General features: G+C 36.9%; 1 long non-coding RNA gene across 1 annotated transcript in view; it reads left to right on the forward strand.

Annotated features, from left to right (window-relative positions):
• The window catches only part of LOC129008283 (uncharacterized), a 640,936-nt gene that overhangs the window by 343,384 nt on the left and 271,962 nt on the right, over positions 1 to 25,590 (forward strand). The window lies entirely within an intron of this gene.

Genomic DNA, 25,590 nt, shown 5'->3' on the forward strand with positions numbered 1-25,590 from the left:
AGAAGATAGGAGGAATTTATTACAGATTTTGAAAGCTATCATACTGGAAACATTTTTCGTGAAAAAATTTTAGGTAATATTTATGTTTTCAAAAATTCCTGTTGGTAAATTTATATATATGTCTGCAGTATTTAATACTGCAGTTTTATTTTCAAGTTGGGTCTTTGTGGTTGGATGCATATTTCTTTCTCTTTCTTTGTATCTGTATGTGTTTGTATGTGTGATTAAGCTGTAACATACAAATATACATGGGTATATTTTACTTCATTATGACCCAACGTCTATACAGTGATTATTCAAATTACTCTTAGCCAAGAATTACGTACAACTTTTTGCACTTCAGTGAATAGATCTAGGCTTCTAACATTTTAAATTATTCTACCAGATTTTTGGAATACTTATGTGATTTTATTGTTTACTATAATTTTTATGTCTTCTTATAACAGCTTCTCTCCACTTCAGCCTTTCATTTCCTCTTAGATGCTGTGGCTTGGGAATATGATTATCACTTAACTGAAATGTGTCTCTAAATTACAGACAAATTGGCTCTTAGTAAGGCCTTAAGGGTCTCCTCTGCGTTGCAAAGTAAACTCAGTGAAGACCCTCTCTGCCATTCAGAAGCCTTTTCTACCTTATACTAAATTTTTCACCATATTCCAGAGAATTGGGGTTGTCTCAAATTTCTGTACATAATCTACATCCACTCACAAGTCTGTGTTGACATTTAGCCACCATCTGCTCTGTACATGAGCTTTGCTTTTTTCATAAACTCTGTTAAGATCTGTATCGGATTTTCTATATTAGAATTCCAAGTTTGTGTCTGCACACCTTATATGTAGTGTTGCTGGGAATTAAACTCACTTGAATATTAGTACAAAAGCCAACACAGTCATAAGATGTGACTGAAGCACAGGAAGCAAGTCTTGGCAGTAAGTGGTTCTTTTCTTGCCTGCTTTGGCAGGTGCTCAGAAACCCACTTCAACTCACACATCAATCTTGAAATGCTAATTCCTTTGGTAATTATCAAAAGCCATTGCTGGTGTAATTTTTGGAGAAAGAGTTATGCCTCAGTGGCTTGATGTTACCATAATGACACATTTGGTGTTCAAATGACTGTATCTGCATTGTGAGTAATTGTCCTCAGGCTCATTCCCTCTGCCTCTTATTTCCTTGCCTTGTGCCTGTGTGCCATTCCCTTTAGTCAGAGTGACGTTTGTGACTCAGGTACAAGATCTCCCAGTCATAAAGAGATACTCTGATTACCTTTTGTCCTTGTCTTTTTAAGAATTCCCTTTATCTTTGAGCTCTGTATGACTATTACTTCCCAGGAAGTCACAGTGTGAAGGGGTGGCTAGACAAAGGCAGATTCAGGAATTTCTTGGGCCAATGACCAAAATAACATCAAAAATCATGATAAGAGGCAGATACGTGGAGAAGTTAATGAAACTTAGCTTCAAGCTCCTTCCTCCAAGGTACCTTTCGAAACCCAACACTGTACCTGCTGTTTCAGATTATTTTATTTAAAGACCTCCAAGCTGGAATATATTGTAATTGTTGTAAGATCCAGTCCTCATCATGTGGATGCACATTGTTGATGAAGATCCTTAATAATTTCCTTTTCTTTTTTCCTTTTATCCTTCTCTTAATAAAACTCACCATTCCCTTAACCCTTTATTTTCTTTTCTCCCCCTCATTTTCTCTTTCTTTTAAATCTCTTGCCTTTTTTTCATTTTTTCCTGTATTGTGATAACATAGAACATTTGCATTTAACTCTCATAATTACAATTTGTATTTATTATGTGGCTAAAAATATGCCCCTTTTGGGACATTAGCAATTATTAGTGCTTTGATTCTTTTCTCATAAACACAATTTGCACACATGGATATTCACCTTTTTCAAAACTGTTTAGAATACTCATCTCCAACTAGGACTTCAAATGAGTTTATCAAGAAGAAACCCACAATATTTGTACCTGTTAAAATATTTTGTGAGACCAGCACAATACAAAAATAAAGCTCTATTAAAGTTCCTGAAAGTTAGTTCACTTAATAATTACTCATACCTTTTTTTTTTTTTTTTTTTGAGACAGTCTCACTCTGTTGCCAGGCTGGAGTGCAGTGGCACGATCTCAGCTCACCGCAATCTCTGGCTCCCAGGTTCAAGTGATTCTACTGCCTCAGCCGCCTAAGTAGCTGGGATTAGAGGTACGCGCCACCACACCCAGCTAAATTTTTTTTGTATTTTTAGTAGAGACGGGTTTTCACCATGTTGGCCAGGATTGTCTCAATCTCCTGACCTCGTGTTCTGCCTGCCTTGGCCTCCCAAATTGCTGGGATTACATGCGTGAGCCACTGCGCCCGGCCCAGTTATTCATATTTCTTTTGACATGAGAAAGAGGCATGTTAGCTGTACATTATATATTCCAATCTGAAATTGGGTGCAGTGCAATAAAATAATTGTTAATTTATTGTTAAAGTAAGGTATATTCTAATATATACTTTGATCATGAAAAATATCAACATTAATTATCAAATAGAATCTTGTCATGTAATTTATAACATACTCATGAGAAAATATTCAAGTGCCTTCTATAAATTAGAACCTTGATGAATTAGACATGGATCCACCTTTAGTGGAAATTTTAATGATACAAAACAAAGCCATTCATGCAAAATAATTAGATGTGCCAACTGAATGATTTTTATACTTGGTTGATCATCAGTAATCACCTGGCCACTTTTTTTCCTTTAATACAGATTTATGTTCCCTATTCCAGATGTATTGAATCAAAACCTCTGAAGTTGCAAACATATGAACTGTACTTTCACGAACACCACACATTATTCTGATAATCAATCATAAAGAATAATTGCTGAGAAAATAATCTCTGGGCCTTTAGAGGAAGGAAAAATAGCTGCAGGCTCTCATGGCCATGAAGAAGGAGATACTTGACTAGTGAAGAGCTGGTAGTATTTATTAAGCACAGAGTATTCAGAAGAGAATTCTCAGCAGGAGAAATGGAAAAAGTAAATGTCTGAAGGTGGATAAGTAAAAGTCATTTGGAAATAGTAAAGAGATTCAATTATCAGAAATTAATGATACTTGGTGAGAAGCAGAAGATAAAGCAAGTACTTTAAGTAAAGTCTAGATGGTGAAGAATGTTAATGCCAAGAAATGGAAAAAATGAAGGGTTTAATTAGTCAGATAGTATTGCATGTTTCACAGTAGGACTACCATTATGAAAGCAGCATCTTAAAAAAATTATCTGTAAGAATAGAGAGGCTGGGTTGGAGAGGAACGGGTATTGGAATCAGAGTTCAGTTAACAGGTCTATACAGGTTGGAGTAATAAAAATCTAAATTGCCTTTCTATATAAGACACTAAATGATTTTAATCTTGATCTTTCTACGACCATTGTATATGATTCCTCATATTATGGGGATATGTATAAACAGGATGATATGTTCCTGAAAATTTAACCAAGTCAAACATAAAAGTGCCATGCATTGAATATACCAAGAGATGGTTTCTTATTTATTCTATCCACATCCCTTATTGACTTATGAGAGATCTAGACTGCCAAAATTCTAATAATGTTTCTTTGTTCCAGTGTGGTCCTGGAGAATACAAATAGATTATCTCTTATTTTGGAAGTCTGAAATATCTGGAAGACTGGCAGTAGAAACATTTCTCCATAGCTTCTTTTAGATTTACTAGCACAGTGATTCTCAACCGAAGTGAAGCAGCAGTACTGGGGGGTGTCACAAACATTTTGTGTAGAGAGCCAGGGATACTACGTGAGGGATGGTCTTGCTAAACAAATAATTCCTTTCCAAAATGCCAGCAGTGTCCTATTGAAAAACCACTTAGTAATTAAGTAGTTTTGGGTGTGGGCTTGGAGTGAAACAGACCTGCTATTGAGTTCAAAGTATACTACAATCCATTTGTTACTTTGGACAGTTTACATAATCTCTGTAAGCCTCAGTTAACTCTTTTGTTAAAGGGAGAAAAAATAATACCTACACACAGAGGTTTTGTGACAATCAAACAAGACAATGGTTCTAAATGATTTAGCATAGTACCTGGAACACAGTAAGCAGTTAAGAAAAATTACCAGTGTTAGTGGTTACTGAGTGGCTGTAAAGTCCCTAAATTGAGTCCAATCCTCTAGTCACCCTGAACTTCCATGTTTCTCCCAGGCTGATTCTATTCTAAACAGCAAACTATGCACAGAGTTAGAGCTCATGCAAATCAATTATTGAGCATCAGTGTTCATTCCTGTACTATATGAGAATACACTGGGCTTACCATTCTTCACTTGTCATCAAGATTATGCCTCTAGGAAATTCTAGGAGTTCAAATTCCTTGATCTCTTCTGTGTTGGATACTCTAATCATTTAACATTGTTGCCATTGTGCCCAGAGGATATTTGACATAGACCACACTAGGCAAAACCTTTCCTCTTATTCTTATTTCTGCCCTATATCTCCATTTCTGTCCTACAACTCTATCTACCATTCTAACTTGATAAACCCAGCTTGTCCTTTTGGAAATCTTAAGTACCTCTTCTATCCATATTCCTTCATTCATTTATTATTCCAACAAATATTTATTGGACACTTACTACATGCCAGGTATCTTCCTAGACATCAATGGAATAGCCCTGTGAAAAACAGATGTGGTATCTGTCATCCAGCATTCATTCTAGTGGAGGAAGCAGACGATGAAAAACAAACCAAGTAAATAAATAATATAAGGTAATTTCAGCGAGGCAAAAACATGGTCAAAAAATGAGACAGGATACCTTGATAATGACTAATAAATAGAAGTGGGAAAATATGGTTCTTCTTAAGAAGGCCCCCCGTCTTTTCTTCAGACGGGGTATCACTCTGTCTCCCAGGCTGAAATGCAGTGGTGCAATCAGAGCTCACTGCAGCCTTGACCTAGGCTCAAGCTATCCTGCTGCCTCAGCCTCCCGAGTAGTTGGGACTACAGATGCATGCCACGACACCTGGCAATTTTTTTTTAAATTTTTGTAGAGATAGGTCTCACTATGTTGCCTGGACTGGTCTCAAACTCCTAGGCTCAAGTGATTTTCCTGCCTCAGCCTCCCAAAATTGTGGGATTACAGACATGAGTCACCATGCCTGACCATGAAGGCCCTTCTGAGGCGACATTTGAGCTGTAACATGAAGGGCTATCTAAGTAAAGCTCTATGGGTGGGGAAGGGAAAGTTTTACAGGTAAATGTCCTAAGCCTTGAACTTTCGAAAAACAGAAAAGAAGTATGAGTGCAGTCATTAAACAATACTAAGAGGGAAATTGTAGATAAGGTCACAAATATAGACAGCGGCCCACTCATGTGCCATGTAGGGGTTTGAATTTTATTCTAAGTCCTGGAGCAGACACAGTGCTAAGCAGACTTCACCATTTCACTCTGCTATCTCCCCACTGTGATCCTATTTAGCTTTCTGGGGGTGAGAGCACCTTCTGTGTTTTCCTCCCTCCCCCAGCACCCTCTGTTCCACAAGCCTAGAGCAAAATGGATACAGAGGAATGATTCTGCAACCACTTCACTGTTCCCATCTTTTCCTCAGGCCATAACCACCACCTAAACAATATATAAAAAGGCTTTAATTCTGGTACATATTAAATAAAACATGTGAGATTAGGACTGGCTTCCTAAGGTATGTGTTGAAAGAGATGGAGGATTTGGACTCATTGTGAGGATAGCACGGAGCATTGCACCTGCTAGTTGGCCTTTATAGTAATAGGACAGCTTATTGTGACTTTTTCTTTCTCACCTGACATCTAACAGCTAACATGTTTTAAGTGCTTACTGTGTGCCTAGCAGCATGCTAAGTGCTTTGCTAGCGCCTGGGTAACAGACGGGTTTGTGACATGTGTACCCAAAATTGGATAAATTTTTTCTTCAAAGGTGACAGATGCTATAATAAAAATACTTGTCTTAAAACCTTAGCCATTTTCTGTTCTAGGAATAGAATCATTTTTGAGGTTTTTTGTTTGGTTGGTTCGTTTAAACCCTAATGTGTCTGAGTAGAAGAAAGCTTAAAAAGCAGAGGTGCTACAGAAATGTTTTTTCTTTCTTTTCTGGCTCATGAAAAAAGAGTAAAAATGATGCTTTTCTTAGTTTCACCAAGCGATATCCACTCAACCTCACTAAAAATAACTAGACTTTCAAATATCTTGTGTGGCCAGTTTTCTCTAAGGAGTAGTTTCCCTGCTACTTCAGAGGAAAATTTTGAAAAAGCACCTATGAGTGACAAACAATAATAGATTGCACTCTGAACCATGCATCCAAGCAAATAAAATAGGCTTTCAAACCTTAATTGATCAAAGCTCACAGCAGTCATCTGGACCTCATGCTTGCTTTTTGGCTTAATGGCAATAAAACATTTTCAGGGCCAAAAATATTACGCAAACTGTTGGCCAACTTTCCTCATGTTACTGAGCTCTCATTGACTGCAAATCCCTTTTCATTACTGTATTATTATAGGGCTGACTGTGATGTCAATGTGTTCAAGTGCAGTCAGCAAGAGGAAAAGGCACAGAAATTGAATTTGCTAGCTCAGCGTTCCTTATACCCTCTTTACTAACTTGCCTCCCTCCTCGTAGTATCAGTCCTTATTCCACCGTATTCTTTTAATAAATAAGGTTTGAATAATTGAACCTGGGCAGTGTATTTCTTCCTTCCTGTTGGATGTTCCTCAACTTACTGTTACTATTACATGTGACAATTTTATGCATACACATGTGACTATTTTTATGCAGATTAATATTTGTGGCTTAAAAATGATGAGAAGTGAAATACAGTGAGGATGGATTGATGATAGACAATAGAGATTATGGAACTCTAAAGAATAATTTGGATAATATTCCCAGGATATAGATCTTAAATACTTTGGAGTAGCATGCAAAAGTAACACAAAGTATTTAGAGTCCAGTCAAATCTGGGTGGAAATCCAGCCAACCACTGAACCATGAGATCTTGGATTAGTCAATTCACTTGTCTATTGTCTACAGCTTAATTTCTTGACTAATATGGTGCATATAATTGATGATAGTCAATGAGCACAAATACGTAAAATTCCAAACAGAAGACACATGTTACCAAATGCTATTTACCCTTTTAATATTCTGGGTCCAATCGAATAATTTATGTAAATGTAGGTTGAATAAAGATGAGCCTGATTCTTAAACTGATGATTTTTCTGTGAATATATGTAGCAGTATAAATCTCATTCTCTATGTTCAATAAGCAATAACACATTTGAATTTTTAGTTTTGTAAATATCACATTTATCTTTCTCAGAGATATCACATTTCTATTTGTTAAGAATATGGACTGTCTTTTTTGTGTATCAATAATATTCCATTGGGTATATGTACCACATTTTTTATCTGTTCATACATTGATGGACACTTATATTGATTCCATATCCTGACTACTATGAATAGTGTTGTAATAAACATGGGAATGCAGATATCTCTGCAATATATAAAATGAAATCTTGTAATTTGCAACCACATGGATAAAACTGGAGGACATTATGTTAAGTGAAATAAACCAGGCACAGAAGGACAAATTTCACATGATCTTAGTCGTACGTAGGAACTTAAATTTTTTTTAATTGAACTCATGAAAATATAGAGTGGAATGATGATTACCAGAAGCTGGGAAGGGGAGTGGGGAGGGGTGGATAAAGTGGGGATGGTTGAAGTGTACAAAAATACGCTTAGGTAGAATTAATAATATCTAGTATTTTGTAGCAAAATAGGATGATTATGGTTAACAACAATTTATCGTAAATTTTAAAATAACTAAAAGAATAGAATTAGAAAGTTCCTGAAAAAAAAGAAATGATAAATGTTTGAGGTGATGGATACCCCAATTGCCCTGATTTGTTCATTATATATTCTGTGCCTGTACCAAAATGTCATGTGTACTCCATAAATATATACAACTATTATGTATCCATAATAATATAAAAGAAAAAAGACTATTGGGTTTGTATGTTTTTTAATAAACAAGCTAATTTTGAATTTCTCTCTTGCTGGATTTGCACATTTCTAGAGCCACCTCCTAGCCTTGTGCCATGAGTTGTGGGGTTTTATGTCAAACCAAGTTATCATCCTCCTCCAACCCAGCTGTCATTGTTTTTTCATCTGTAATTCTGAGACTTGCCTTTTCCCTATATCAGTGGTCCTTTCAGATCTGGTAGCTATGTGTAGATTCTGTGCTACACTGGGAATACAACACTCTTTGGCAAGGACAGACATCTAATATCTGGAGTCTTATGCACTCTGCAACTATCCTGCTATTTCTCTGTGTTGCTGCAAAAGATCTTAGTTTTTCAAGTACTACCCCATCGCTATAGACTTCTTTCCCCCAGCTAATTCCAAGCCACTCTGCTTCTACTGAGAAACATGCTTTTCTTCTCTTTTAGCTCCTCTGAAAGTTTTCACTATGTTTCTAAGATATTGAGTTTTGGGAAAATAAAAGTCAGAAATATACACAGGCTATTTCTGCCTGCTGTTGCTATGTACTCCTGGGAGTCAGGGAAGTATAAAGATAGGTGTTTGAATGGAGGGAAAGGAAAGGGAAATCAGAGAAAGAAAGAAAACATAATATCTTAATATTTCAAAATATATTGGCCTAATATATTACTAAAATACCACATAGATCATGCACCAAAGAATGTTTATGTAGTTAAAGAAGAGTTGGAGAAAGAAGGGAAAGAGAATAAAGAGGAAGAAGAGGAAGAGAAGAAGAAGGAGAAATGTCTACATGCTGGTACCCAAGGATGTTGGTTTAGGTGAAAAACACTGAATGATTTGGAATACTGGGCTTGGTGGGCTTTCAACTCCCAGCCATGTTGTAGTTCTTAGGGTAGACTCACTCCTCTGAGTGTTCAAAAATCTCTATTTAACTGTTCAGTACTTCGATAATATTTTCATATTATTTCAAGTCTGTCTTTCCAGCTTGTAAGTCCCTACCATCCTAATTTATATTTATCATGATTTTTTTTGCAGATTTCTAAGATAATACCTAATGGTTTTGAATTTGTAAAATTTTATCCTTGATTTGGCTTAATAAATATGTCCCCTTCTTTTTTTGAGCACCATAAATAAAGTTCTATGTATCCTAGAGTTCAATTTAACACTATTATCTTGGGAAAAATAAAATCAAATTGTGTAAGGCTCATTAAATGGAAATGAATAAGGTCTGATAAACCCATATGAGAGAAAAAAACTATTCAATATTTAAAACTTACTGTGTAAAAGAACAATTAAGTAAAACATAAAATTAAATCTATTATAATCTTTTTGTGTTATATCTGTGTACATATGGCATGTTTGTGTGTGTATGTGTTTATTAAAACTAAATGTTTTCTGGGAAGCTCAGTTATACAGAACATTTTCTTCTTTTTGTTTACTTATTTTTTAATGTCTACAAAAACATAAACTAATATTGAAAAATGAGAAAAACATCAAATGTTATTTTGATAATTGCTCAGTACTTATTTCAATGACTGGAGACACCCTAAGCTGTCCCAAATCACAGATGTCAGTCACAATTTAGACAACCTATGTTCACATATCTGTTTTGTTAAATACTGAATATATGGTCTCAGCTAAACTGCTTAACCTCTATTTTTTTTAAAACAATAGGAGTTACTTTCTACCTCATGTTTCAAGAATTCAATAAGATACAACATATAAAATGTTTGCATATTATCAACCACATAATAGATCAGCAATAAACATTTATTTACTGCTCTTCCTCTTGACTCTTAATTAGAGAGGCATCAGAAGCAGTAAAATTGGCACAGAATTCCCATAAAAGAAAACTGGAATCAAATGAAAGCTTGGCAAATATTAAACGTGCCCTAGGGCAAGGTCCCCAGTATCTCTGAGCTCTTGTTTTCTCATCTATAAAATAAGAATAATTGTTCTACCTCCCTCATAGGGAAGTAGTGAGGATTATATAAGATGATGTACATTAAAAAACCAGCATAATACAGTGCTGGGCACACTGCAAGGGGTCAATAAACATTAGCTCCTTCTAGCTTTCCCAGCAATTAAAGAGCTAACATTTAAATGAAAAATATCAGAGTGTACCATAGAAAATTGCAAGGATGAAGGGACTATCAGGGACTATTGCAAGGATGAGGGAGAGTTAAGGAGAGTTGGAGAGGCTTTGTTTGAAAACAAAGCAGGCCAAGAGTTATGACTTTGAAAGTGACCTAGATAGTATTTGAGCTTCCAAAGCTTCAGCTAGCAAGTATGTTCCACACTGTTGGTGATATTACATAACTGGAAAGAATATGATCTATGTATTTTGATATAGAACCTTCCTCTAAAATTATCATTGATTTAACTTGTTTCTGTCACCTTTATTTTAAATTTTTAAATAAATCTAACGGATATTGCAAGATTTTCATTTTAATTAAAAAGTGACATGGGTTTTTAAAAAATGTAGATAAAAGAGTTTTCAATCTTATTATGCAGGAGAGGAAACTTTCGAAGATGAAATACATCCCTATGCAGTTTTTTAGTCTTCTATCTTGAAAAACTTTAAATATTACATCCAACCCCCTTACTTTTCCAGATGGAAAAACTGAGTTCTATAACAGGTAATCATTTCATTTAGAGTTACATAGCAGCTGAATGCAAGAACTGAAATGTAAACTCTTGTGCTAGTACAATTCTCACTACATCCCTGCATGCCTCTGTCTCTGTGCTTTTCTCTGTTTCTCTCTTGTTCATTACATACGTGTGTGTTGTGCACATATATGTATAATTCCTAATTGTGTGTCTTTATACTTGTGTCTGTGTATATGCATATATAATTGATAATTGTGTATCAATACATATATAAATTGTGCACATGTGTATGTGTACAGGGAGTGTGTAAGGGACAGAGAAAAAAATTACTTTCCTGACTATGAGAGGTTATTAGCCCATACGCTAAAGCATAAGGTTTAATAGATCTCTCTAAAGTTGTTTAAGTCAAGGTAGCACTTAAGAATGGACATTTTATTCCTGGTCATGTAAATATTCCTGTGTCAAGTGTCTCTAAAACAATCTCTTCCTTTGTTTGATGTATTTACATAGCATCTCTCTCTGTGGTTTCTCTCTGCTCATCTAGTCCTGAGAGTTCAGGCTATGCATAATAAAACTGCAGAGGCTGTGCTTGGCTTGCTGAGTTGCCAGTTGAGAAATTGTAATTTGTATTGATTAGTAAATTTACTCTCTTCAAAAGCACATCAGAAAGCCCCACTGGAGTCAGAGTTTCTGCTGTATTAGTTCAAGGACACTCTTGAGAGAAGAAATGTGTTTTCAGTAAGATTAAGTCCTCTATCACAAAGAAGAGAAAGAATATCCTGAAGCATTGCTTGAAATAGCATTCTCTCAACCAAAGACAAGATACACCCAGTAGAGCTGGTTCACATTTTTTCAGGTAATAAGGCTGCTATTTACCTTTCACTAGATCACTGTCATGGAAGTAGTCTGTGCATGCTAGAGTGGGAGATGACAGAGTGTCTTGGAACACTGGAAGGAAAGAGATTGTCTGGCTAAAAGTTACACAACGTGGGTGCAGGTCCCCAGTCTGCCATTTACCAGAAGCAGCTAAGGCCAGTCACTGAACTCCCACCTGTAGATTCTACATCTGCAAAAAAAGGCAGGGCATTCCAGTATGGGATGGACACAGAATGTCCTTGAGTCCTCTTCCCACAAGGCCTCTTCCATATGCTTTGCTTTGCTTAGATTGTTTAGAGGGTCTCAAAATGTGCTTCCCAGACCAGTAGCATTAATAGCAATTGATCATATGGGAATTTGTTATTGATGTGAATTTTCAGGCCCCATCCCAGACCTATTTATTAGAAACTCCAGGAATAGGGCTCAACAGTTTGTGTTTCAGCCACCCCTCCAAGTGACTATGATGCTCACAGCATGTGAGAATTCCTTCCCTGGGTCATGTTAACTTATCCGTTCATAGAGAAAACCTTCTCTGCAACACCATTTCCCCATTATGGGCTATTCTGGCACTCTGTACTTTATAGCACCTGTTACTTTTGCCATTTACCATTAATTGTGTCATTATTTAATTTCTCCAAAAGGGCAGGGCTGCTTTCTGGGTTGGCCCATCATTGTACTTCCATCCAGCAAAGCTCTTGCTGCATATTGTTCAAAAGCAAACTGAGGCACAATAAACATGTAACATCTATTTGAGTGAACAGTGATTCATGAATCGGGCAGCTCCAAACCAGAAGTGGTTCAAGAGCTCCATAGAGAGAACACAAAGGAACTTTTATAGGGATGCAGAAGTAAAGCAAAGATAGAATTTGATTGGTTACAGTTATACAGTCGCCTTATTTGGTCTAGCGCATGCAAAGTCCCTAGTTGTATAAGTCAGTTGGATGCTTCTGATTCTTTGAGCTAAAGTTCTGTTTTTCCTTAATATAGGCATTTACAAGAAACAACTCAAATTAAGTTTTGCTTATGCTTCCAAATCCAGCAAGGTTAAGGTTACTAATGAGGCGTAACTGCCTTTGTCTACTCAAGGATTCTTCAGGCCTGGTCTTCATTTTAATTTATGTTAACAAAATGAACACAAAATTATTTGCTATTTTGATGAAAGTTACTGATCTTGAATGAATCGTTTATACTTGCTGAGATTCAGTTTACTTCTCTTTAAAGTGGACACAATAAAACATACCTGAGAAGTTGTCACATAAGTGAGCTAAGAAATAACAAATTCAAATTTCAGTAAACACTCAATGTCTTAAGTCCATGTACATATACATATTTCAATATTACTTAGTTTCTCACTGGAAACCCTGTTTTGCTGCTGGATGTTTAGTCTTCCTTGTGTTCCCTCTCCAGCAATGGTGTTAGCTACACATCCAGCATTTTAGGAGATGCCAGAGTGATATAGGGTGGGTAGAGAAAGCTATCTAGTCTTCTGATTTTAGGATACAGAGGGAGAGGCTGAAATGCTCATATTCTCCACCACACTGTGCTCCTTCATTCTAGCTCTCCCTGCTGTCCCTGTGAGTTACGTATTTCTTAAAATTCTGTCTATGAGCGTTGCATGGTCCTATCTGCATAGGCCAACCATACCTGTTCTGTTGTTGCCTACTGTCCAGGACAGTGCCAATACATGGTATTTCCTCTGTTCTAGAACCATCCCCATCTGTCATATCTCATCTGCCCCCAAGAACCTCTTTTTCACTGCAGGTTAATCTTTCTTTCTTTTTTTTTTTCTTTTTTTTAATTGATTTTTGAAGTGGAGTCTTGCTCTGTTGCCCAGGTTGGAATGTGGTGGTGTGATCTCAGCTCACTGCAACCTCCACCTCCCAGGTTCAAGCAATTCTACTGCCTCAGCCTCCTGAGTACCTGGGACCACAGGTGTGCACAATCATGCCTGGCTAATTTTTGTATTCTTAGTAGAGACGGGGTTTTACCATATTGGCCAGGCTGGTCTTCAACTCCTGACCTCAGCTGATCCACCCGCCTCGGCCTCCAAAAGTGCTGGGATTACAGGCATGAGCTACTGCGCCAGGCCTCTTCTTTCATGTTTCTGCCTGATATTATAGCCATGCCTCTGGATTCTCTCTCTTACTGTGTGCCAGTTTATTTCTTCTCCGATGGCAAATTGTTTCTCCATCCCATGATTAAGGTTTTTGAAACAAAAGCCAGAATAACTGGCAACTGTATCTAATTTTTCATCCTGCTTTATCCTCCTCCTAACACAGTAGGTTGAGGGTTATTATCTGTGGTGGAAAATAATACTGTCATCAAGCTAGTAGCCCTCCATGCCAATGATTCTCAATTTGGGGCAAATTTTCTCTCCAAAAACTATTTAGTAATGTCTGAAGACATTTTTTATTATCATGACTGAGTGGGAGTGTTCTACTGGCATCTAGACGATAGAGGTCATAGACGCTACCAAACACATATGCTTGGCAGTGCAAAAGACTGCCCCCCATCACAAAGAGTTCATGTATATATACATATATATATATGAAGTGTGTGTGTGTGTGTGTGTGTATGTGTGTGTGTATACTTAAGGAAAGTCCAAAATTGCAATAGTCTTGTACCAAGGTTGAGAAAACCTGCTCCACAGGAAGCTATGCACAAAGCAAGTGTTAATAAGTGATCATTGACTTCAAGTCTTGGTTTCTTCCATCCCTGATCCCTTTGAAACCTTAGGAAGCTGGAAAGACTTTAGAACTTTTGTTCTGTCAGTAACTTTAACCAGATGTCTACTATGCTCCTCATGAGCAAACTTGCCTATCTACATGTCTATGTCATTGTCATTCTTCCTGCCTTAAAACTATGCATTTCATTCTCTTTATGTGTCCCGCTTGCATATTCATTATTATGTATCATTGAGTACCTACTTGCTAGAGAAAAAGTGGGACTGAAGTTTGACCTTGACTTCTGTATATTTACAATTAAACTAGAGAGGGAAATAAATGTACTACAAGAATATAATATGATGAGATTGGTGAGCAAACTCAGAGTACTAAGGAAGTGGAGAGACTACTGAATACCCTGTGAATTTGCAATGGCAGAGAGGCAGCAAGAACTCATCCCTGAGATGGGAAAAAGAATGATATTGACTTGGGGTAAGTCCGAATTTTAGATTAGAAAAATAAGAAGAATGCTAAGACAGGCAAGGTATGGTATGCCAAAGAAATAGAGATGAGGAAGACGGTTAGGGGCAAGAAGGGCATCCCATGTAATTTGTGAAGATTGGAGCAAAATGAAAATGCAGAGCCTCTTATTCAGAAAGCAGGAAAGCGGCACCATTAAAGGTGCTACAGTGTAAAGTTATTTTTCTTCCTTCTGCAGTCCATCTCTCAACTTGTCTTGATGTTTTTCACTTGCTCTTTATTATAGCAGCTGTGCTATAGATTAGAGCAGAGGGGGAAAAGTGATGAGTGAGTAAGAGGAAGTAGGTGGTTTAAACTGTCTGGGGTTTCATAGGTAGCAACCTTAGAAGAATGTTATAGAGCGAGCATTTAAAGTTATCAGTCATGTGGTCACCCGAGAAGGGGAATTTATAGAATGGGAAAAATTGGGTGAAAGGAAGGACATAAAAAAGAGGAGAATGAAGAGAAGTTGGTTAATCAGTACAAATACAGAGTTAGGTAGAAAGAATAAGTACTAGTGATTGGTAGCCCAGTAGTATTACCGTAGTTAATAATAATTCATTGTATATTTCAAAATAACTAGGAGAAAAGATGTGAAATATTCCCAACACAAATAAATTGTTAATGTTTGAGGTAGTATTCTAAATACCCTGATTGAATCATTGCCATTGTATGCATGTATCAAAACATATCATGTACTCCATAAATATGTACAATTATTATGCATCTATTTAAAAAAAATTGAACAGGCTGGGCGTGGGGGCTCACGCCTGTAATCCCAGCGCTTTGGGAGGCCGAGGTGGGTGGATCACCTGAGGTTAGGAGTTTGAGACCCCCCTGGCCAACATGGTTAAACCCTGTCTCTACTAAAAATTCAAAAATTAGTCAGGCATGGTGGCGTGTGCCTGTAATCCCAGCTCCTTGAGAGGCTGAGGCAGGAGAATCACTTGAACCTGGGAGGCAGAGGTTGCAGTGAGCCAAGATTGGGCCACTGCACTCCAGCCTGGGCAACAAGGGTGAAATTCCGCTTAAAAAAAAAAAAAAAAAAAACTGAACAAGGGAGAGAAATAAGTACAATAAGAAGAAAGTTCAGCTCCTTAACTAATTAAAATGAATTTTAAAGACTATGGATGAGTTTTAGCCTGTCTGTGACTGTAGCAGCCAGGCAATTACTTTTTTTATTTTGATAAAATTTAAAACTTCTAAGTATAGAAAAAATATTGTTTAGTACTATCTGTTCCTTGAAACTCATGTATAACAATCCAATGCACTGATAAATCTGGATTGTAATTTTGTGATTGTAAAATCAATTAAAAATCAGTCTCAAAGTGGAACAAAATTTTGAAACCCTACATAAAAATGTTATTTTATATATTCCTTGTCAGTATCTATGGATTAGTAGTAACATTTTTACTTTTTGGAGACACATGTATTCACACCCTTCTTTTTAACTTAACAATACACATAAATATTTTCTGTTTGGCTGAAATGGCTATTTAATATTCCACTGAATAGATGGACTATAACTTTTCTAAGCCTTTTCCACTTGGAAAAATGTGTTTTCTTGGCTTTCTTACTGTATATAAAATTTCAGGAAACTTCAGCTTTTCACACATATAGTTTTATTCTTTTATTTATTTTTATTATTTTATTTATTTAGAGACAGAGTCTCACTCTGTCACCCAGGCTGGAGTGCAGTGGCATGATCTCAGCTCACTGCAACCTCCACTTCTCAGGTTCAAGTTATTCTCCTGCCTCAGGCTCCCAAGTAGCTGGGATTACAGGTGCGTGCCACCATGCCCAGCTAATTTTTTGTATTTTTAGTAGAGTCGGGTTTCACCATGCTGGTCAGGCTGGTCTCGAACTCCCGACCTCGTGATTTGCCCGCCTCAGCCTACCAAAGTGCTGGGATTACAGGTGTGAGCCACTGCTCCTGGCCTATTCTTTTTTTATTTAAGCATCCTTTTGTAAGTGATTTTGTCAGCAGGTAGCAAGGTGACATGCCATTCTTGTAAAATGAAAATGAGACGGAACTAGCAAAAATTAATGTTGACAAAACAGAAACATAAGAAAATGAAACAAAACAAAGAAAAAGAATGAGCTGCAACCCTGCTAAGAACATGAGTGAGGTTTAAAATCTAGAGGGGGACAACTCAGCTAATGTCTAGGTCTGAAGACAATTGCATTAATGAAAATCACCAATATTGTTAGAAAGATTTCTGATGAAACAGTATGTTCCAATGCCCTAAAGGTGTTTTAATCATCAGTTTTACAAAAGACAACTCCAGTTTTACAGGAAATAAATTACCACGGCATTGTACTGAGTTATGGTTTTCACTGGAGCTTCTATAGTTGAACATGTTGACATTTGATGGGACAATTTTCTGTTAGTGTAATTAGCCAGTTCAGACTTACCAAAGCACATTTGTCATGCCCCAAAGATAACGATTTCAGAGAGGAGAATGGGAAAAGCAGTCAAAGGAATAAAAACAAGAAGACCAGGCTTGATGAATGAAGAAGGTAAACAGTTTAGAAAAATACCAATATTGCTTGCTTGCGCAATTATTCACTGGAACCGTATCTGGGAGTACAAGGTCATATTTAAGTGACAATAATATATCTGAAATAGTTCCTTTTAACCAAAGGAAGCAGTATTACTGAGTCCAAGGTAGTTATCAAAACTTGTTAAACTACTCTAGAACAAAATATAGATAGGCAAGGGTTTAAACTAACTGCCCATTTATCCAATTCTTCATTAAATGAAAATCCTGTCTATCCAAGTTAAGATTTTTGAATTAGACTCTTATCAATCCCATAAATTTCATCACCAGCAATTCTTTTTCAAGTACTAGCTATTCCTGATTTGAACATTGAGGATTTGTCTTTTAATAGGGAACCTACATCTGCATTTCACTGTGAACATAAAACATACCACTGAGTTATTCTATGAAGAGGATTAGCACATTTATTTACTTATTTTGGGTTATAGATATTTACAAAAAAGAAGAGATAAGGATTATTGCTGAATAATTTCTCCCTAAGATCAGTAGCTGATATGGTTTGACTCTGCATCCCCACCCAAATTGCGTCTCGAATTGTAATCCCCAGGTGTTGAGGTAGGGACCTGTTATCCTCACATGTTGTGGGAGGGAGGTGACTTGATCATGGGAACGGTTTGCCCCATGCTGTTATCATGATAGTGAATGAGTTCTCATGAGATCTGATGGTTTTATAAGGCAGTTTTCCATACTCTTGCTCATTTTTCTCTCCTGCTGCCTTGTGAAGGTCTTTGCTTCCCCTTCAGCTTCCGCCATGATTGTAAGTTTCCTGAGGCCTCCCCAGCCATGTGGAACTGTGAATCAATTAAACCTCTTTTATTTATCAATTATTCAGTCTCAGGGAAGTTCTTTATAGCAGTGTGGAAACCGACTAATACAGTAGCAATTTTTCTCACTCCCTTTCATCTTGAAAGGCACACACACACACACACACACACACACACACACCCCTGAAAAGTACCCTTGAACAAAACAGCTATTACATTATTTTCCCTTAGTCTCACACCTGGTTACAGCTACCTCTACAAGCTCTCCTCAGTCCTATTTCTGCCAGTCTCAGGTGAGTTACTGTGATTGACATGAATGTGAGACAGAAAGTAAAAGGAACAGAAGTGAGGGTTCTCCAGGAGGCGGGGGTTGAAGTGAGTGAAGATCGCGCCACTGCACTCCAGCCTGGGTGACAGAGCAAAAATAAATAAATAAATGAAGAAGAAGAAGAACTAGCAGTTAGGGTTCTATACACTGTTTTTTGTTGTTGTTTTTGTTTTTCTTTTGGAGGACTCTTTCCTTCGGAGGGTGATTCCTTTTTGGCTTGGAGAGCCAGCTTGTGCAAATACATAAGAGTTATAGACGGGCTGAAAGGGGTATAGCTGGAAATAGGCAACAGACAACATTTTTGGGTGATGAAAATGTTCTAAAACTAGACTGTGGTAATGATTGCACAGCTCTAGGAATTTACTAAAAGTCATAGGCTTTTTATACTTTCAACAAGTGTAGTTTATAGTATGTAATTATACCTTAACCCAAAGCTATTTAAAAAACAAACAAAAAACAAAAATAAAATAAATACAGTGAGACCACCATAAACTGTTATTTAAGTTGTAAACATTTTCATAAACCCAATTTTAATGCTTACCCACAACACTTCTTACTTAATGTACTTTTTTTCTATTCCTTTTTTTTTTTTTTTTTAACAGAGTCTCACTCTGTTGCCCATACTGGAAAGCAGTGCTCAGCTCACTGCAACCTCTGCCTCCTGGGTTCAAGCTCTTGTGCCTCTGCCTCCTGAATAGCTGGAACCACAGACACATGCCATCACCCAGGCTAATTTTTGTATTATTGGTAGAAATGGGATTTTACCATGTTGTCCAGGCTGTCTTGAACTCCTGGACTCCAGTGATCTACCTACCTCGGCCTCCCAAAGAGCTGGGATTAAAAGAGTGAGCCATATCACCCGGCCAACTTACTGTACTTTCTATTACCTTATTCATTCTGGCTTAACAAAGTCAGTGAATCCGAAACTATCACATATTTTAAAGAGTTATCTAAGGAATTTTTGGCCAATAGGTTTGGGGTAATCAAGAACAACATTAACAAACACGTTGTGTCATGTGCCTACCACAGGTGAAGCTCTCTTCTAGATGCTAGAAATTCTGCAATAAAAAAATAAATAAACAGACACAAATCTTTGGTCTCATTGAAGTTATACCTTACACAACGTATTTGTTAGTTTGTAATATTTGTAAAATAAGTGTAGAAAGTTTGGATCTGTGTTGCCAAATGCACTATTAAAATTTGTTCTCTAAACACACTTTTAAAAATAAAAGAGTTGAAAAAGGTGTTTAATGGTGTGTGTTCCAGTTAGTATCTCTACAACAAATAGAATAGTATTTCTAATCTTTTCCATTTTCTAGGTATTTATCTGTGGAGGGAGTCAGTGTGTGTTATGTGTGTATGAAAGAGAGAGAGAAAGAGACAAGTATATATGTAGGCATGCTTGGGTAGAAAAAAGAGAGGTAAGTCATCTTATGACCTAAAAATTATTACCAGTAGTATTATCTCTTACACAAAGCGTTTTCAACTAGATTAACAATAAATACTTGCAGTTGAGTTTAATAAAATTAATGAAATCTAGAATTTTAAAATATTACTGAAAATTTAAACGACCATCTATTCCTTAGTTGCATTTTCTGACCAAAAATATCCTGACACCTGAATGTAAAAGTTTTCCCTGTGTGTTAGGGCTCACCTGTTTGCCAGGTGCATAGTTGGGAAGCAAATCCAGGTATGAAATAGATTGAGAGAGAAAAATTTCAGAAAGCCAAATCCTTAGTTAAGAGGCAAAAAAAACTACAATAATATCACGCCTGTAATCCCAGCACTTTGGGAGGCCCAGGCGGGTGGATCACGAGGTCAGGAAATCGAGACCATCCTGGCTAACACGGTGAAGCCCCGTCTGTACTAAAAATACAAAAAATTAACCGGGCATAGTGGCGGGTACTTGTAGTCCCAGCTACTCGGAAGGCTGAGCAGGAGAATGGCGTGAACTTGGAGGCGGAGCTTGCAGTGAGCCAAGATCGCACCACTGCACTCCAGCCTGGGCGATAGAGCGAGACTCCGTCTCAAAAAAACAAAAAAAAACCAAAAAAACAAAAACAAACAAACAAACAAAACCAGTCTTGGAGGGTTTTAAAGGATGTAGAACAGGGTTTCTCAATAGCAGCGTTACTGGCATTTTGAGCCAGATCATGTTTTTGTTGTCGTTATTATTGTTTGTTTTTCCTGAGGGACTGTGGTGTGCACTGTAGGATGCTTAGCAGTATCCCTGGACTTTACTGACTTGATGCCAGTAGCATTTCTCTTCACATGTGACAAACAAAACGTCTCCAGACATAGCCAAATCTCTTCTGAGAGGCAAAGCCACCCCTTTTCCTCTATTTTCACTACCCCATTAAGAACTACTGATATAGAAAAACAGATATAGTCAATTATAGCGTAACAATGCAGGTTTGCCTGAGAAAGTCCCGGTTTAAACTTGTTATCCTGGCATATTACTTAATGACTCCTTTTCCCTTTAAAATTGTCCCTGTTTGTAGTATAAACTATACGATCAGTCTAATAATAGGCCACTTCTCTCCAGTCTGTATTGTACCTTTATGAAAAGTGCAAAGGGTACTTGTAGTACAGTGACTAGAAGCTTGGTTTTCCCATAGACTTTATCTTCCACTAGGTAAAGAAGAATTGGCCTTGTTAGCTTTATGTTAGGAGTATTAATTTTGGGTTGCTCTTGTTCTAAACGTCTAAATACCCTTCTCTACTAGTGTCACAAGTTCATGCTTTGGATCACACCGTGATTTAAAAAACTCAGTGTATATCTATCTCTGATGTTCTGTAATAGCTTACTGTTTTAAGGACAGAAGACTACAGACAGGTTTGCATTACAGAGTTCATTCTAGAGTCTAATCTGGCATTGAAGTTTCCCTAGGTAAAATCCCCAAATCTATAAGAAGGGAACTAAGTTACCATAATCAACCTTCAAAGGCTTAGTGTTAGTAATCTGTTATTTTATACATTCATTGATTTATGAACATTTAATGAGCACATACTATGTATTAAATATTAAATTATGTGCTAAACCCACAAAGATGAAAAGCTATGACCTCTGCTCTGGAGAATGATGTCTCCTTCAAATAAGAGAGATTAACAGAGGAATGAATAATCATGATACAATGTGATAATTACACTAATTAGTTTGTATGCCAACCACAATTAGAAGACTAGGAAGGGAATAAGAATGTTACCAACGTAGGGAAAGAAACAGGTCAAGGATGGAGGGGAACATTATAAATAGACAGATGTACTTTAAAACTCCTTGGGCATTTCTTCTTTTGAAAGTTGAGCTGTCATGAAAACTCCCATTGGGAACCTCAGAGGATGTAAGTGAGATGCATGATGCCACTTTCAGGGATCAATTAGTGCCCCTAAGCACTCTTCCAGATTTGTGTATCATTAAGGAATACACTCTTAACAACCTGAGAAAGTACAAGGCTATAGGCCAAGTCCAGGCTAAAAATTATAAAAAGGAACTGGTCTAGAAGCATACTTTGCCATCATAAGAATAAGACAGTGACCGAAGGTCTTGATTCCAGATGCCAAATATTAGATCCATCTGTCAGCTTAGTTCCATAATTTAGGAGTAAAATATAAAGTACTAAAACCTGGTGTCTTTGGGGCTTACTGGTTAAGAAATCCTAATCCAGGTGAGCAATTGCTAGTCCATACAGGTGTTTTATCTTCCTTCATCCCTCTCTACAGACCTTTCTCGTGGCTTACTTTATTTTTTCAAAAAATTAAAATAACAGAAAAATATTTAAGGGTTGTATTTTCATTGTCATTTGCTTTACTGCTCTGAAGCAGGAAAATAAAGATAAATTCAAAGATAATAAAATAAAATGAGGCTATGGGCAAGGAAGCTGTGATTTGTCTTTAGTGTTGGCTATTTGATATTGAGATATAATTTTATAAGCTGAAAAATATAACAATTACGTTAGATTGAAGTAAAACATGCACCATATTTTGCAATCTGTCCATACACATTACGCAACCCATTCCTGTGTGAAGGAGTTTTTCCATGTATTATTTGTGAAAGTGGTATAGTTCCAAATATTTGTATGTTCCTATTTAAATCTGTCATTCTCACGATTATTGTTGTTTGCCATGGATGAAAAATATCTGTCTTCTAAGTAAAGATTGTCAATACTTTATGGAATACTAAATCTTAGATCTTGAAGAAAACTGAATTCTTCATTTTATAAATAGAACCCTACTAAAGAGGCTTAAATTCATAGAGCTAATTAGTAGTAAGTTTCAGGCTAGAAATCAAGTATCTCCAAATCTATTTATGTGTCCTTCCCATTGCCTAAGACTTTTTAGTAAAATAATTCTTGGAACCCTTCCTAACATTTTAAAAGTAGGGTGATAGACATATCCCAGTTTTCCTGAGATTTTACTGGTTTTAGCACTGAAAATCACAGGTCCCAAGAAAACCTCTCAATCTCAGGAAAGTTTTTTTTTTTCATGAAATTAAAATAACAGACAAATTTCCAAGGTTGTATTTTTATTTTCATATGTTTTTGTGCTCCAAAGAAGGGTAATAAAAAATTGAAAGAATATAAAAGAAAATGAGAATGTAGGCAGCAAAACTGTGTATGGCTGGTAACCCCATGACATGCGCTTATTTTATTTTTTTGTTTGCTCTTTCTCTTTCACTTACTCACATGCACTCGTGAGCTAGAAACCTGAGAGTTTCTTAAGCTGTATTGTATTTGCTTTTTTCTATCATAGTACTGGTAAGTGATGATTCCATTGTCCTGAGATATGGAGAACTGGAGCTCCTGCATGAGCTCATCTTTTGGGTGAACCTGCTGAGGCTCTCCTTTGACTGCGACCCAGTCGATGGGATAGGAGTCTTGCAGCCAACAGGATGTGCTCATACAGTGGTCTTACCACCCTTTTAGACAACACTCTGGCTATCAGGGACTCTGGAGATGGCGTGCAACCTTCTAGAGAGTGTGTAGGCCTCCTCACTACTATGTGCTCATATCAGTAGGCAAGGTGGGCAAGAGCAGCTCTTTGTAAGATCCTGGGAGGAGGATGTGGAAAGAAATTGAATGAATAAACCTAGGTGTCTGTATGCTTATGCATATATCTCCTGTTGTATGGAGAGAAGCCAGGGGTGGAAAGAAAGGGGAGAGAGTGCAGCCAGCAACTGGAGCCAGCTCCACCCCCATGATCTGAGAATTCTAAATTTAAAGTTGGCCTTCTAGAGACTAAAGGGACATTTGTCAAGATAGGAGGTTTGAACACATTGTATTACACAGTTGGTTAGCTTGATTTATAATTTTAAAATGTTTATCCATATGGTGTTTGGGTCTGCGTTTGTACTAATGTTCTAGTCTCTGTAACTCTTATGGGAGGGCCTGATTGCTGCCTTCCCTTAGCTCAGGTTTGTTCCTGATATCACTTATAGATGTATTTAGAAACATTGGCTCTCTGTGCAACACAACAATCAAATACATTTAGGATACATGGGCATCTCTTAAGTCAGCTTTCCATGTCAGGGCTTCAAGGTCTGTTCTGTTCTCTTTTGGGCCCTGACTTCATTGTCCTGGCTGGCCAATAGCTTCAAACAGCCACAATTGGAGAAAGGTTTGGTCTGCTGTCTGGTTAACTCCATTACTGAGAGCAAAGAAAGTCTTCCTAGCTAGATAAAGATGGAGGGAGTCCCTGACTTGAAAATGTTACAGGAGAATCAATTGAAATACATTTCTCTAGAGAGAGTTTTTTTCCAACACATTCAGGTGTAAAAAATATATTTTATGTTGAATATCATACATATACTATCCACACTCTTTAACTGTGACAATTGCTGTATCAGTAAATTACTGAGCTACTTTAACACTGTAACCAAATTTCACAAATTCAGATAAGGGAATTTTTAAAAACCTAACAAGTAACAGTAGCCACTCTGCTGAACGTTTATAATGCACCAACTGTTTGCTGAAAGGTTTACATCCATGGTCAGAGTTTATTCTTGGGAAAAAAAAGATGACTGTAGTCTACCCACATTTATTTGGTTGAGAAAACTGAGGCCTTAGGTTATGTATCTTGCCTAAGTCACATAACTAATGTGCAGTAAGTTATCCTCTGTCAAAGCGTTAGTTAATTCATCTAAGATACATTTATTGCTAATCTTTCATGTGTAATGTACTGTGCTAGGTGCTCCCTGTTTGTTGGATAGATGGGCAAGAAAACAATCGTTTATGGAACTTACTGTCATGTGAAAGCTTAATATGTTTTAGGAAATCAGAATAGGGACATTGAATCTAACCCTGGGGCTCATAAATTTCTGAAAAGGTTTTCATGTGGTGTCAAACCTGGAACTGAGTCTGAAAAAAGAAACAGTTATTATTTAAGATTGATGAAGTGAAGACAGGCTTGGTGGACATAAAGAATTACATATGCAAAGTCACAGAGGCATGAATGTTCTTGGAAGGTGTAGAGAATGGTATTTACTTTCCTATAGTCAGAGAGGCTATAAAGGAGGAACATAGGAAACTAAACCAATTAAGAGAAGATAGAGACCATTTTTAAAATATTGTCATAATAAAGAAAACACCAGAAACACCAATGAGTTTTGTCTTTATAGGTTTGTAGGTATATAGAACATGACTGCAGGAAGAACAGCTAAAATTTTACTATTCATTATAACATCTGAAAGATGAAGAAATGAGTCCTGGATATATTTAAATCACTTGCTCAGTCTAAGAACTAAAATGTAGCAAAGTGCTATTCTCCTGAATCTCCAATCCCAGAGCAATAATAGTCACCTTTGAAATAATTTATTTTATCTTGAGTAACCTAATAACTAAATTTAAATCCAAATCAATGAATATTTTCTAACTGCAGACTACAGTTTAGTGCATATATGGTTGCAGAAGACAAAATAAATTTGGGTAGACTACAAAGAGAACAGTTAATTCAATTCAGAAAAAAATGATAAGCATTTTATTTTCAATTGTCATCTCACTTAATACCAAATGATATTATAATAGCAAATGCATTTGCATATAGTAATAGTGCATGTGTTTTCGGAAATGTGATCAAACTCTTATGCTAAAGTCAAGCCTTCTATGAGTCCCCTCTCTGTGTGACTCCTGTTTCAACCTTGGTGGTTCCAGTTCTAGGACCAGTCCTAACTCTCTGTAGAAGAGGCTGAGTGTTGACATTTTAGACTGACATCCCAATTTACATAGCCAGAATTTGCCTTATTTTTTAAACCAGGC

Source organism: Pongo pygmaeus, chromosome 9 (assembly GCF_028885625.2).
Source record: "Pongo pygmaeus isolate AG05252 chromosome 9, NHGRI_mPonPyg2-v2.0_pri, whole genome shotgun sequence".
NCBI lineage: Eukaryota > Metazoa > Chordata > Mammalia > Primates > Hominidae > Pongo > Pongo pygmaeus.